Source organism: Ochotona curzoniae, unplaced genomic scaffold, assembly GCF_017591425.1.
Source record: "Ochotona curzoniae isolate NIBS_2020 unplaced genomic scaffold, NIBS_Ocur_1.0 contig_3432, whole genome shotgun sequence".
NCBI lineage: Eukaryota > Metazoa > Chordata > Mammalia > Lagomorpha > Ochotonidae > Ochotona > Ochotona curzoniae.
Window position 1 is genome coordinate 14,902,554 of NW_024465859.1, and position 16,062 is coordinate 14,918,615.

A 16,062-nucleotide genomic window follows, 5' to 3' on the forward strand; every position below is an offset into this window, starting at 1 on the left:
TAACAATCAAAAGACCATGTGAAATTGACTGCTAAAATAGGGGTTTGATTGTTACATTAAGTCAATCTTCTTTCCAGAAAATATGATGATGATTACTATCTACGAAGAGAAAAGTATTCAGGCCCATGTGATATACTAATGGCTAAATCCTCACCTTGCATGAGCCCGGATCCCATATGGGCACCATTTTGTGTCTTGGTTGCTCCACTTCCCATCCAGCTCCCTGCTTGTGGCCTGGGAAAGCAGTCGAGGATGGCCCAACGCATCAGTACCCGACACCTGCGTGAGAGACCTGAAAAGAAGCTCCAGGCTTCTAGTTTGTCATGGCTAAGCTCTGGCCGTGGCAGCCATCGCAGAGTGAATCAGCAGATGTAAGATCTTTTTGTCTCTCCTTCTCTCTACCTTTAGAATAAGAATAAATGAATCCTAAGAGAAAGAGAGAATTCTGAGTTTCGTCTCTGATGATATTTTATTGAAATAATCATTTTATCTCCAGATACAAGAGGGTAATTATGCATTTTCTTGTTATCAGCAGCTATAGGTAACAAAATAAAGTGGAAGGGATAACACATTGGTTAATAAAGGAAAGTGAAAATGTAAGAAAGGGATACACCTTGAATATTTTTTAAGGATTTGGCAAAGAGAAATGAATGTAAGGCTGGTTAGAACGATGTCATGTGAAGGCACAGAAAAAGTGAAGATTATGTCGTTAGGCTCCGTTTGTCCTCAGAGGATATCTTAGATGATTGAAATAGAAAAGTACAGAACATCTTATGAGTGGATGCTATGAGTTTTCCCAAGTGTGGTGTGCGTCTTTCAAATTAAGTGAAAATGAATAAATATTGAAAAGATTGAAATGGAATTAAAATATTAGTGCAATCAGTATGGAATGTGCTCAGACAACTGAAAAGTTCATATATTACGTGACCCAGCTTATCCTTCTGGGAATATCCTTCTCCTGGGAATATATATATATAAATGAAATCTGTATGTGAGGAAGTGACTTGCAAGCCTGTGTTTACAGCTACAATAATCTACAATAGTGAAGGTACAGAAACAACCCAGATGTCTGTCACAAGGAATGGATAAAGAAAACTGTGTTATATCTACTATATAGAAGACTACAAAGCCATTAAAAAGGTGAAATTCTACCATTTGCACAACATTTTCTCAACCGGGGGACATTATGCTCAGTAAAATAAGCCAATCCCAAATGATAAATATCATATATTCTCTCTGATATAAGGCAAATTTAACGCAAAATACAAAACAAACAGCTGCACAAGTGTATAAACATATTTTCAGAGAAACTGCATAATGGAGACTAACACACCAGGAACTGAAGATACATTGCAACATGCAAGTCCTGAATGCATAAAAGGGCATCTGCCAATGAAAGAGTTAAATGTATCTTTCTGGCTTTGTCTGTATTTACAATGCCATCATGCACTTAAATAGTAGCCTGATACACCTGTAATTATTACTAACGGTCTACACTACCGTGATAATAGGGGGGCAAATGGTGAGAAGGGAAGATGGGGAGAGAGAGGAGAAGGAGGGAGAATCGGGGCATCCCTATACTTGTAATAGAGAATCAAGGAAAATAATAAGAACAATTAAAAAGCACTTATCAAAAAATTAGAAAATGAGTAAACAATTTTTCTTTATCCTTGGAGAGAACAGTTTCACTGCCTCATCACTACTGCACATAGTGGTGAAGAGTTCTGGTCTGAGGAAACTAAAATTATTTATCATCATCATGCTGTATCATTAAAGACATCCAGATACAAAAGTCGCAGAACAACATGCCACTTTTGAAGAAAAGATAGCTAAGTACATACTTAAACATCAAACCTCGCCCAACACAGCTATAGTCGAAGGATAAAGAGTAGGAATGAAAGATCAACAGAAACCCTGGAGACACAAAAGTAAAATCACAGGTTTGTGAGCCTCGGGGGTGGAGGATCCGGCAAAGCTTTGGTTAACTTTCCTGTGTACTGGGTGCTGGCCTGTGCAGTGCGTTCCTGAGCCCAGGAACTGGGGATCTGGTGGGACCTCGGTCAACTGGCAATGGTTTCTTGGTCCGCCAAAGCGATTGGCACTGTGTTTTTGAACCTTGGCAGTGGGGGATCTGGTAGGGCTTGGGTGCATGGCGTGGGTCCTGAGGCTCACGTATATGGTGAGTGCCGGGTTTGTGAACACCTGGGGGCAGGGGATCTGGAAGAGCTCAAGGTCGCCTGCCGGTGTCCTTCAACCTGTCCACAAATGAAAAAGGCGGAGCCTTGGACTCAGGCCCTGATGCACGTGGAGAATAAGGCAGTCCATTTGGTACCATTGCAGAGGAAGGAGAACAGAGCAAATTGGACAACTATCTCAGCAAATGTAATACAGCAAAAACCCGGGTGAATGGAGAATTGAGGTCTACTATGTTAGCCAATGGCCATCCGGAGGGTTGCCCCACCCTTGGATCAGTGAATTTGACAGCATTTCAGAACTATCCAAACCACTTGGTCAGCACCCTCAGACCAGGCCTTGTAGCAGGATCCTGGGTTGATTTTGGGTGTCAGTTCCCCATCACTGGGTATTGAGACATTTGAGAGGCTGGGTGTGGCTTCCCCTTCTATCTCTCCTCTTCCCCCAGAGACAAGAAGAAATAGAGAATTTGGAGACAACAACAAAACCAATCAATGAACCAAACAAACAAGCAAAAAACAGAAGTAAAAGAGCATTCAAGATGGAAGGCATTGACCCAAAATCAAAATTTTCTTCTTCATGGGATGAATTTTTTTCAAAACTTTAGATATGGTTTAATTTTTCAGAGAGTGAACTAAAAAAAAAAAAAACACACCAAAATATACACATAGAATGTGAGAAGACATCAGCAAATAAAAGTCACTTCTTCATGCACTGGTGATATAAGCAAATGTCTCTTCCTGTTAAAGAAATTTTTTAAAAAGCACAAAATTTGTTCCTGCTGATACTAATCTTTAGTGTTTGCTGAGAAATGTTCTTCACATATTAGAGTAACTTGGTTCTGGTTTTTGCCAAAGCAAATCCAATGTGTTGATGACTAAAGCAATTAGATTTCCTGAAGTAACTTGGTTCCAGCCACTCACCTAGGAGAGTTGGATTAGGTTTCTGGCTCTTTTCCCTCACCCAGCACTACAACTGCAGGTTTTTAAATAGTAAATCAAAGGATGGGAGCCCTCTCCATCTGCCAATTTCAATTCCCACCCAGATCCAATGTCTCAAATAAGGAATGTCCTTTAAAAAGCAGTGTGTGCTATGTTAGCATATAAGGGTTCTGACACTTTTCAGTATTAAGCCCACTTAGTTTCAGCTAGATTGAGTGTTGTAGACAGGTGTTTCCATGTTCTCTCAGGAAGCGCTCAAATAAGACAAACGCACTCACTATGAAACAGGGACGAGTTAGATCAACTTGGTTTCTCCAAGTATATAATGTAAAACACCATCATTTCCCCACACATGGGTCTAACAATAAACTAAGAGCACAGTAAACTATTCTTTGGAAACATGGCAACTTTATATTTAAGACTTTCCTACCCAGCAAGAATTTCCAGAATAACAGATGAACTTGCATTAATTTGAAGTAGGGGTTTTCTTCCTCACAGAGCAGTACGAGTTGTATCTGTTTAAGCTTGTTTTTATCCTAGAATTTTTTTTTTCTCTTGCAGGTACCACAGTGTAGTAGCCATATCTACCATTCCAAGCAAAGATAAAGAGGAAGGTATAGGGTGACTCATCATATTTTTGTTTCTGTGTCATTAGCACATCACTGAAGCACTCTTAATTGCAGGACAACCATTCTAGACTTGTTATTACAAGTAGGCAACAACAACAAAAAATTAGAACACAATCACATGTTTTTCTGCCTCAAGTTTCTATATTCATAAGAAAAATGCAAGCTGGAGATGGTGAATACAGAAATAGCTAAAAAAATGCAGTAAGCAGCTCATGACATTAGATATAAATGAGAGCTTTCCGTGAGGCCAGAATGCTATGTCCAGAGACATCCATTTAACACACAAAAAAAAACATGCTTTGCTTCTCTTGGAAAAGGGTGGAATTAGTGATAATTAGTGAGAGCCACCTTTGGCATTAATTGGTAGTTATACTGAGGTGAGCCGTTTACAAAATCCAGGTATTCTGTCTGTGTGATTTATTCAGTGTCACTCAGCAGCACTCCAACTATACAGCAATAGGATCCTAGTGATGGTTGGAGAAACTCCGTAGAAATGTGTAATGGGAACCCCATGAGTATCTAAGGAGCACAAAGGTGGTCCTTGACTTACTCCACTCCTTTCCCACTGTGTCTGCCTCCCAATTGCAATCATGGAAACATTCTTCAGAAGATTGTTGTATTCCATAACTGACAACATCTGCTACCCACCTCAAGCACAGCCATTTGTTTGGCTAAATAAATGTATGACCACAGGGAAATCACTCTGGCAAATGTATTGACATTGCCATGGCGTTCCAGTAATAAACCAGGGAATCACTTATCTTGTGATACAGATGGTTCCAGGAGGATTATGCTTTATGGACTCTTGGAAATGAATTATCCAACCAAACGGCTTGGATTCGAGAGGGATACTGAGTTACTCATGATGATTGACTACAACTTAATGAGCATATTGTCCTGTTACTCGTAGTCTAGCAAAACCTGTAAATTTCTCAAGTAATTTAGAGTTTAGGCTTAAGTGCAGTACTCTTTCTCTTAGGGAATTTTGCACGACAGTGGCCACACTATTTCATGACATTTAAACCTGGTCCAACACGATCATTCTGAGCCTGTGTGTAGCAATTTGTCTTAATTTTCAAATTATAGTTATTCATTTACTAGTGTTTAATTTTCAATCTACATATTTCTTTAAAATAACAGAAACACCACATAATCCCTTATGTTTAAAGTTATTCCCTGGGTACAATGAGATAAAAACCAAATGAAACAAGCTACAAAAATAAAAACAAATTTTCCATTTCACTTTATCTGGAACACTCAGTACTTTTTAATTGATTGCTTTACAAATAAACTCTAAGCTGCTGTCTATATAATAAAAACAGAGAATGTATTAAAAAAAACTAGCATGTTAGGTACTGGATGTATTTTTGACATATCTCAGTATCAAAGATGATCAATATGCTATCAGAAATCTAAATCTGCTTTGAAAATGTTCATCTGATAGGGAGATGAAGAGACAGCTGAAAGGCAAACAGACAATTATAAAATTGTAGATTGGCGCAGTGCGGTGGCTTAGAGGCTAAAGTCCTCACCTTGTATGCACCAGGGATCCCATATGGATGCCTGTTCATGTCCTGGCAGTCCCCTCACCATCCAGCTTCCTCCTGCTTGTGGCCTGGGAAGGCAGTTGAGGAGGCCTAAAGCCTTGGGAGACCCTCCACCCAAATGGGATATCTGGAAAAAGTTCCTGACTCCTGGCTTCGGATCAGTGCAGCTCTGGTCATTGAGGCCACTTGGGGAGTGAAACATTGGACAGAAGATATTCCTGTCTCTCCTCCTCTCTGTATATCTCACTTTCCAATAAAAATAAATCTTTAAATTATTATAGATTAATCTCACTTTCAATTTTGACTTGAGAGTGAGTTAATTAATGCTATATATGATCTCTGTCTTTTTGTAAAGGGACTTAGTATCACAAAGAAATTAATAGTATAATAAAATACCTGGATGAACTGCATAAAATTAAAAAAAAATTGCATGTGCTTCCTGGGCTAAAAAGAACATTTTATATTAGCTGTAATATCAAATACATACTCAAAATGTATCATTAGGTGGGGTCTTCAGATTGCTTGTGAAAATGCAGATTATTAAAAGATTATTTGAGGATTTTCAAAAATTAGCACACAAATAAATTTATTTTTTCAAAATTATTTATTTTGTTTGTTCTAATTGCAAAGGGACACATATAGACAAATATAGCTACAGACTGAAAGGCAGATCTTTACAATATTCCTTCCAACCCCCAAATTTGCCAGAAATCGGTGAGGTTGGGAGAAGCCAGGTGAGAATCTGTAAACTCACTCATCAACTCTAATGTGAGTGGCAGGGATTCAATTATTTGAACTAAAAATACTTGCCTTCCAGGCTATGTATTAACAGAAAAAGTGAATTGGGAGTGGGACCAGGACTCAAAATCAGGCACTCTAATATTGGACATCCCCAGCATCTTAACCACGTATCGAAAAGCCACATAGGAACTTATCTTTTAATTCCACTTTGTACATTTTAATATCCTTACATATGCCCGAAAAAAAAGGCTTCATTTTCTTTTCTCAGTTTTTCTCTTGACTTTCATGAGGAAGTACTTACAGAGTATCAGAGTGGTCCCAGCCTACCTTATCTACAGGATACCAAGGAAGTCAGTCATAGATTCCTAGGTATATGAAGAAGTATTTGAGGAGCGTAAAGATAATTTAGGCACACATGTTGCAGCACCGGAGTTATACCACCACTTTGGATGCAGTCATATTATACTGGCATTCCTATACTGGCCAGCTTGAGTCTTGGCTGCTCTGCTTCCAATCCTGCTTTCTGTGAATGTGTTTGGGAAAGAATGGGAAAATTGCCTCAGTGCCGAATTCCCTGCCGCACTGTGGGGAGCCAGGATGTGGTTTCAAACTCCGGGCCCATATCTGGCTGTTGCAGTCATTAGGGATTAAACCAGAGAAGGTAATAACTGTCCTCTGACCCCCCTATCCTGCAACTTCTCTCTCTTACCTTTCAAATAAGTATATCTATCTATCTATCTATCTATCTATCCATCTATCATATATATTCATATATATGTGATATAGTCATATATAATTTACTACAGCAAGGCACCAGAGAAGGTATCATTGAAAGAGTGAGCTTGTATTTTTCATCCGGAACATGCAGAAATCTGCCCTGGAGAATAAAGAAACTGATATTAGCACTTGTAGTGCTCTGTTTGGAGTTCTACTCGCTGTTTCCCAGATGTTAGTACTTTTGCTATTTCAATATGCTTTTTGATATTTCTGTATATAGAACTTCTCTTCTATATTCTTGGTATTCTTGGTATTTGTGCTTGAGTATTGCTTTTTGTGTGTGTCTGTCATGAGCACTGTATGATGTTTAGTATCATAAGAAGAATATTTACTCCCTAGTATATGTAACTTACTGCCAAGAGCACACTCACTTCCATTTAGCTGGCACAATCACGGCCAGCTTCAGCACACTCTGGCTATAGGCAGCTGCCTAGAGTGCCTTATACCTAGACCAATGCCACACTGCTGGGAATACAGCACCCAGTAGCTAATGGGCATTCTGGGGCCTTGTTGGTGATACTATTTTTGTTTGTTTGTTTTTGTTTTTCACATATGTTAGGTAGGCAGGGGTGGTAGGCCAAGCTCGGCCTGGGCATGCCTCCTTGACCGCCAGGCAGGGCAGTTGAATATTGGCTGGGCAAGGTGTCTGGGGATGTGTTGGAGTGGGAACAGCTGAGGTCATGTTTAACAGGGCAGGAATGATTTCTGGGTTTCCCACAGACTGCCACTCAAAGGTGGGCAAGAGAGCTGAGACAGAATGATGAAGAGCAGGGAAGCTGATGGCATGTCTGGGTCAGGCTAAGGTACCTGTCCATATGGGAGACTTGGGCTGAGTGAAACAGCATTGCCTGCTACTCACATGCAGATGGGGCCGGGGCATGCTGGGGCATGACAAGAACTCACCCAACATTGGCTGGAGCTGATGCTGAGGGAAGTCAGGTGGGGCCAGGCTACACTGCTTGGTAGGGGAACTTGGGGAACTCCTATGCTCGGCCAAAGCTGGCACTGGGGAACACAAAAGCCAGGAATGGGGATGGGCCTGGCCAGTCCAGGCTGAAAAACTCCTCAGCATTTATGTGGGCCAGCTATGCGTACATAGGCCATAGTACCTGTTAGCATGCTTAAGAGCCAGGGCAAGGTATGGACTATGCCAGGCTGGAATAAAGTACCCATGAGCATGTTCAAGACGTGGGGCTGGGAATGGGTTTGTTAGAGGAGTTCTGGAGAGTCCTGGGCTGGGATGCAACTCCAACTGGTACATGTGAGAGCTGGTGTTGTGGGCAAAACAGGCTTGGCAAGGCTGCAGCACACATTGGCATGTATGTAGACTGGGTCTGGAGGTGGAACAAGTTGGGCTGGACCCTAGAATCTGTTTGTGTTTGTAAGAGCCAGAATGGATGTGGGACAGCCCAGTTTGGACATGTCACCTGATGGATCACGTGAGAGCTGGGTCTGGGAGTGGGCCAAGCTGGCTGCATCATCAATTGAAGAAAGCCAGAATGGGTATGGACAAGTTAGGAAGGCCTCAGTACCAACCAGAGAGTGCCAGGACTAGGGCGCAGCCATATCAGTCTGGGCATCATACCCAAAAGTACACACAAAATCCATTATAGAGAGTGGAGCTGGTAAGGGAACTTGGGGAACTCCCCATTCTAGGCTGCAGCTCCTACTGCCAAGTGTGAGAGCTAGGGCTAACGCAGGCCAAATGGGGCTGGGCTGTTGCATTCATTAGCATATGTGTGAGATGGGTCTGCAAGCAAACCGGGCAGGGATAGTCCACAGTATACACATGTATAAGAGCCAGAAGGGGGTGCAGGCACAGCCTGGGTGGACCACACACACACCCGCCAATACACATGAGGGCTGTGGCTGGGAGTGGGACAGGTCAGACTAGACTACTACACCTGCTGGTAAGGGCTGGACTTGGGGCAGACTGGACTGAACCAGACTGCAGCACCTGCTGGCAAAAGTTAAGGCTGGGGACAGGCCATCTTGGGCTGTCCCCAGCTTCCCCTACCCTGGCATGTATGTATGTATGTTGTGACTGGGCCTCCTCAATTTTTGATGCCCATGTAGTGGACACAAAGTACACGCAGGGAACTTGATGGCCAACTTATCCAGGCTAGTTGGGGATGCTGCCTCACCGGAGGACAGAAAGCAAAACATGCTGGATATTCTCCTGCCAACTTTCCAGCTTGTTTCTGTGTCTGTGGAAACACTAAGGTGCATTTTGTCAGTAGACCTTGAAAATGTTTTTTTTTTCAACCCTGGAGCAACATAACCAGCTAATTCTCAGAACTATTAAAAATCATTCAAGTAACACCCTTGAAAGACTCTCTCCTTAGGGCTGTCTAAGGCATCGTTACGTAACCATCTTCCATCCCTGGACGTGATGTAGTTTGAGAGCAAGGAGCAGTCCTCTCCCACTCCTCCCCTGCACTCAAAGAAGGCAACTGTGTAGGCAACGTTGAAAACAGAATAAAGATATAATATCTCTCTCTATGTATATATATATATAGAGAGAGATAGATATATAGCAGCACAATATATGCTAAAGGGATTCTCATTATGCTACGGTCAACTAATTGACTTTGTTACCAGTCATACAGAAATATGGGGTATACTATTAGGTGGAAGATACAACGCTTTCAACTTTTTTTTTACTTGAAATTAAATATTTGTGCTAAAAACAAAACAAATAAAGGAGCTCTGGTCTCAAAAAGTCCTCAGACTAGGCAATATTTTTTTCTTTATTTTTAAAAATTATGTATTTATTTTATTTCAAAATCAGAGGTACAAAGAAAGAAGGAGGGACAGAGAAAGAGAAAGGTCTTCTATCTTCTGGGTCACTTCCAAGATGATGACTATGGCTAGGCCTAAATCAGGCTAACAACAGGAACCAAGAACTTCATCTGGTCTCCTTTGTGGGTGGCAGAGATCCAAACACTTGAAAAATTCTCTGATCTTCCTAGACCACTAGCAGGGAGCTGGATAAGAAGTGGAGCATCCAGGAGTCAAACTGGCACCATATGGGATGCTGTTGTCACAGGTGACAATTTTGCCCACTGTGCACAACACTGTCCCTGAACCTGTTTCTATATTTAATCCCCTGGAACATATGCACATGTATTTCAGAGGATGTCACTGTCTCCCTTTTGGCAAGGTCATTTGCTCACACTGTCCTTCCTGAGATAAGGAAGTCTGAAGAAAATTGGCTATCAATAATAATTGTTTATGTGGAAAACGAAGAATCTGTGGAAATTTACCTTCCCACATCATGTTTCAAAAATATTGTCAACTTTTATTTGATTGGAAGAAATGAATAGACATTTTGCATCTTTATCTCTTGCAAGAAGAGGCTTTCACCTTATTGCACGGGTGGTAGGGGAGGATAAGTGGGGCCAAGATGGAAGCTGCTGTCCTTCCTCAGTCCCTGGAGAAACAGTCAATTTCATTATTTCTCCTCAATTCAATGTAAGGTCTTATTTTACTTGGAAAAGATTTGTGATCCTGCTAGGGAAAGAACCCAGCTTCTATCACTTTGATCTGTGCTCTGGTACAGCAGGAGTTCTCTTCTCTCCCTTTTCAGTTCCTTTGAACTTCTGGTTTATTTGTATTAAGGAGGCCAGACAAGACTTCACCACAGAGAGAAACTCGTTAAATATGCTGGCTGTCTAAAGGCTCTTAAGCCTATAAGTGAGTGGGTAAGTCAGGTCAACCTTAACGTGCAGCGTTTTCAACTTGGGGTTAGGAAATAGGGAAATTCACTTTATCATTAACCCTGAGCTGGGTTTTAAAAATCAATTTTCTGACATAAAGAAATATATATTCTAAGCTCCATATGATTGCTAAGGTATTCATAAATATTCCCAGTTTAGCTAGTGATGTGGTAGGAGGTAAGCGTTTTGTCAATCAGTAATCCAAAAAAAGAAAGAATCATGTCTCAGAATGCTTAATACGTTAGTGTTATTTCTAGCTAACATAAAAAAGAAATTCCCAGTATTAATATAGGGATAGGCACTTGTTCAGTAGTAATAAAGAATTAACAAAAGTCAAGATGGAAAAATAAAATATTCGTCTCTTATATTTGCAGAAGTAACATTTCTCATTTCAATTATTATTCTAGCATGACTTCAGAATATATACTTCCCTTCCCCAACAAACGGGGACCACTTATTAACCCTGAGGGTATTGTTGAAAGGAAACAGGGATAGCCAACTAGCAGTGTGATGGATAACTTAGAAGATGGTCTAAGATACAGAGGTAGGTTATGATAGAAAATAGGGAGAAATCACCACCAAATCTTGAACTTCCAAGCAAAGCTCTCTTTGCTCTCTCTCACAGATAGTTGTCCTGGGAAACTATCAGATATCAGAAAAATTAAAGAACAATGAGGAGAAATTGCAAGCTTCCCCGTAATACAAAAGTTCCAGAAAGCATTGAGAACACTTACACAGCAGGGAAAATTATATTTATGCAAGGTACCCGAAAACTTGTGATTTGCATATAATTTTTGTCTGACTTATTAAACTTAATGAGTGCTTATTAAGCACTTCAGAGATGAAAAGCATTATTTGAAATAATAATAGTGTACCATGTTTGATTATGCAAATGTGTGTGATAAGGTGTACAACTGCAATTTTCATTTCTTGATGATTTTACTTCTGCAGCATTATTTTGAATTTATCCTCTTTTCCATTTCCAATAAAACCATTGGCCTTCATAATTAACTTCACTTTCGAAATACCTCAAAGGTAATTTTCTCAAGCTTGGTGTGGTACTCAAGGCCATATATTTATTTATTACAATCTATCTTTTTAGTCTTACATTCTAAAACATATCCTGCCCATCACATCTCACAGCACACTTTCATGTATTCTTGCTATCGGTTGAAATACAATCATACAATCACTTTTCAAGTACCAATTTATCTATCACTTTTTCCAAATATACATTTTTTTCTGATATCTTCTCAACATTCATCTCTTCACTCCTCAAGGCCCTCATAACTTTATCTGCTATTCTTTCACAGACAGCGGTTGAATCAACGTTTCAACATACAGCTAATGTTTTCTTTCAGCTAGTATACATAAATTCTAGGAAGTGAGGAATATGATGTATTTCTAGACAGAGAGAGCATTGTATACTAACATTTATTCAATTCCATTTCAACATTTAACTGCTTATATCCCAAGTGCTTCTGAAAGTAAATAAAGCAAATTAAAGGGAATCAAATAGTTTTATAAGAATATAGGTACGAAGAAATGACTTGGTACCTGGTAGTCATTGAAAAAGACGTGAAGGAAAAGGATTAGGGCATCAATTCTGATGCATGCTATATTTGTGGCTTTCTGTGTTTACCTTGAGACTAATTAGTTAATTTTAACTTTCTTTTTAAATTAATTAATTAATTTTTATTTCCCCTGCCCCCTCAACAAATTCCCTCCCCCCAAGGAATTCCCCTATATTATTACCATAGCATAACTCTTCATAAATAGTCACATGTTCATTATTGCGGGCATGGACAGTGACAGAATCCAGCCTTCCATTGTCAAGATATAGCTAATAGTTTCATTAGTAGTCTGTCTTTGATCTGGAAGTAGAGATGCACACTGCACTGAATCCTCACATCTGGACATGATACTCTCCATTACACAGTCACCACACATCCCTCTTAAATGAAAAGCCACAACACAAAATCAACAACAGGAAGGAAAAAAAAGATTTAACAACACCATGAATTTCTCAAGAGGTTTTGATAGTTCAACAGTCCTGAATTGCTGGCAATCCTACCACTCCAATCAAGATGAAATCTCTCCCGAATCCACTGGCTGCTATCGTCCACCTTAGTGTCTCCGTCTCCCCAGACCTTCTCTGTCAAAGATTGGCTGGAGTAGTTGATCAATTTGTTCTTTCCTCTGTCCTCTGCCATAGTACCAGGTGTCCTCTGGAGGCCCCGATGTACTGCCATATCCTCCATGTACATTGGATATGTTGACTTCTGTTCTGTCTGAGCCACTGAAGAGGCCCAGCTCTGACATATTCACTCCCACAGTCAGCCCATGGAACCTGCAATTCTCTCCATGATTAGGGTTCCGAGTCCAGCAGTTCAGTTGGTAGGGAATTGCCCAAGAGACCTCATGTGAGGCCCTCCCAGACCTGATTCTTGCATGTGTTTTCCAGTACAGGGTCTGGCACAGGCTATCACCCAATTCAGCCTATGCACACACTGGTATTTGCAATTGTTGGGTCAGTTCTATTTCCAGCCCCATGTTTTATGAAACCCAGTGGGTATGGGGGCCTAGCCCAATCCTGTCCACTACATACTTGGCCTTCATGTAAACCAGTGGGAACTGCAGTCTAGTCAGAGTGACCCACAAAAACACCCACCAGGCCTGTGCTTGTCCTAGTTCCTGTGCTTGCCAGTATATACAGCAGACTTGTCCCATCTGTCCCACATCCCATTCAGCTCTCGTACATGTTGATAGGCATTGAAGACCAGTCTGTCCCAGCCAGTCCCACTATCCAGTCCAGACTGGGGCCCCAGCAGGTGTCACCATCTGTCTAAGCTATGCCTGTGCCTGACAAAATTTGGTCCCTGTGCCAGCTTCTGCCAGCCTATCCACACTGACACTGGCTTATGCATGTACCAGAAGGTACAGTCAGCCCAGTCTGGCTTTTCCCTGATCCAGCTCAAATGTAGGCCACTGGATGTGGCCCTGCCAGGCCTGGTCTGCCCCCATCGCAGCTCTCATGCTCACCAGTTGGAGTGAGCATGAGAGCTCACAGCCCCCTAGCTGGTGTGCTGCGGCCCAGTCCAGCATATCCCCCTTACCTCGGCATTTGCCATTGGGTGCTGTAGCTTGGTCTGGCCAGGCCCACCCCCAATTCCAAGTCACGATGGTGGGGGCTACAGCCTAGCCCAGCCCTATCAGCCCCCAATCCTGGCCCTCATGTGGATTGGCTGGTATTGCATTCTGACCCAACCTAACTCACATTCCATTCTGGCACTTGAATTCACCAGATGGTGATATGGACTGACCCAGTCTGGCCTGCCCCTGACCTGCACCAAATGTATGCCAGTGGGTACCGTATTTTGGCCTGATCTTGGTTCTTGCGCTCACGTGCAGGGAATGTGTCCCGAAAGAGGAGTTCCCCAGGGTCCTCCATCAGGATGTCTCCCAATTCCAGACTTCCCACACACCGGTGAGTCCCTGGGCCAGCCCTACTTAGTCCACCTCTTGTCCTAGCAGCAACAATGGCCTTTTCTCACCAGCCCTCACCCATTCCAGTTCTTGTTGTTGGGTGCTACTGCCCAGCCAAGCCTGATCCATACCTAGACAAAGTTCACACAAGGCTCAATGGGAACAGAGACCTGGCCTAGCTTGTCCTATACCTACCCTGGTTCTCACAAGTACCAGGGGTGCTGGATTCTAACTCAGTTTGGTGCATCCCATACCCATTCTACACACATGCCTAGGGATTCTGCAGTTATATTCAGATCAAACTGAAGTCCCCACCCTGGCCCTCATGCTCTTTAATGGGGATCACAACCCTGCCAGGGGATCATAACCCTGCCACAACCCTTTACTCCCAAGCAAAGCCTGCTTCCCTCCATAGATTTCACACATGCTAGTGGTTGCTCTGATTCAGCCTGGAATAGCCCCCATCCATCTTAGCCTTTGCTTCAGATGCTGTTACCTAGCCTGACCTTACCAGCCCTCAGTCTCAACTATTGCTGGCAGGTGCTCCAACATGGCCCTGCTCAGTCTGCTCCCATCTCTGGCACATGTGAACCAGTAGGTGTGATACCCTAGTCCAGCATGACCTGCACTCCAACCTGGATTCTACACTCACCAGTGGGCTAGGATCTGCTCCGACCTGCCCGGTCTGTCCCCTTCCAAAACTGACCCACACGCTTGCCAACAGGTGGGGACTACCTTGCCCAGCTTGCGTGACCCCAAGTCTGGAACACATGCTCACCAGTGGGAGCTATGGTCCAGTATGGGAGTCTCCCAGTTTCCCCACTCAGCGCACTCCCAGATCCACATCTCACATGCTCCAGCAGGTACTAGGCCCTTGCCTGGCATAGCCTGCCCCTCCATCTTGGCCTTTGTGTGAGCTGGTGGATGTTGTGGGCCTGCCTGCACTATACCCTGTTTTAGGATGCACATGCAGGTGCTGCAGCTTGGACCTGCCCAGCCTATTCTCAGCTCCAGTGCCTGTGAGTGTTGGCAGATTCCACATTCACTCCTAGTTCAGCCAGTCACCACCCCAACTCTTGAGCTAACCAGCCGGACTTGTATTTCCATAGGGCTGGGTCCACTTACCCCCACAGAATCTATCCCCAGACATGGCTTTCTTGCATGCTGGTTAGTGGCATGGCCCTACCTAATATGCACTGTGCCCTGTTCCAATACTCAATCAGGTACTTGGATCTAGGTCTGCTAAACAGGCCCCCAGCCATAACTTTTGTGAGGTATGGTGTGTGGCAGTCAGTGATGTTCTGTGCTAATAAGCCCATCTCAAGACTCCCATGTGGGCTAGTGAATCAGTCTGACCCATACAGATCTTTCAATCTCTCCCCTCCACCAGCCAGTACAGTGACCCTGTTGTTAGGTGTCCCTCAGGATTCATTCCTCACTTACACATGTCCATAGCCACGGATGTCCCTAGGGAATATTTCGTCACCCCCAAGTCCCCAGAGCTCATTGGTGGGCAGTCAGTGGGCAAAGCCTGATGCCAATGGGCACACTGCTCCCCTCCCCCCGTGGAATAAAGATGGTGCTGGTTGCTTTAAAAGCAGCCAGGATGGTTGGGTGAGATGCTTCCTCCTCTCATCAGCCAAGATTGGCCGATGAAGCAGAGTTCTACTCCACGTGCCCGACCCGCTAATTCTAAATTTCCTATTGGAAGCAAATGTTGAAATGTTTCTTGGGTTTATTCAGAAATGAAATCAAGGGCTACACCTGTACCTCTCCTGTAGCCTTCCTCCGTTTCACAATAACTTGTTCATTTCACAAATAAAGCTCTGTTCCAAATAAGGGAAAAAAAAGTACTACAGGTAACTCTAAAGCCAACATAAATTCATTTCATGTGTAAATTACAGTTCAGTTAATTGGGAGGGACTCTGTATAAGCATGCAGGATAATATTCAGTTTCTTTTTCTGTATGTAAAAATAGCTGGTATTTTGAATATGGAACAAACTAGGGACATTTGAAACTATGACTCTG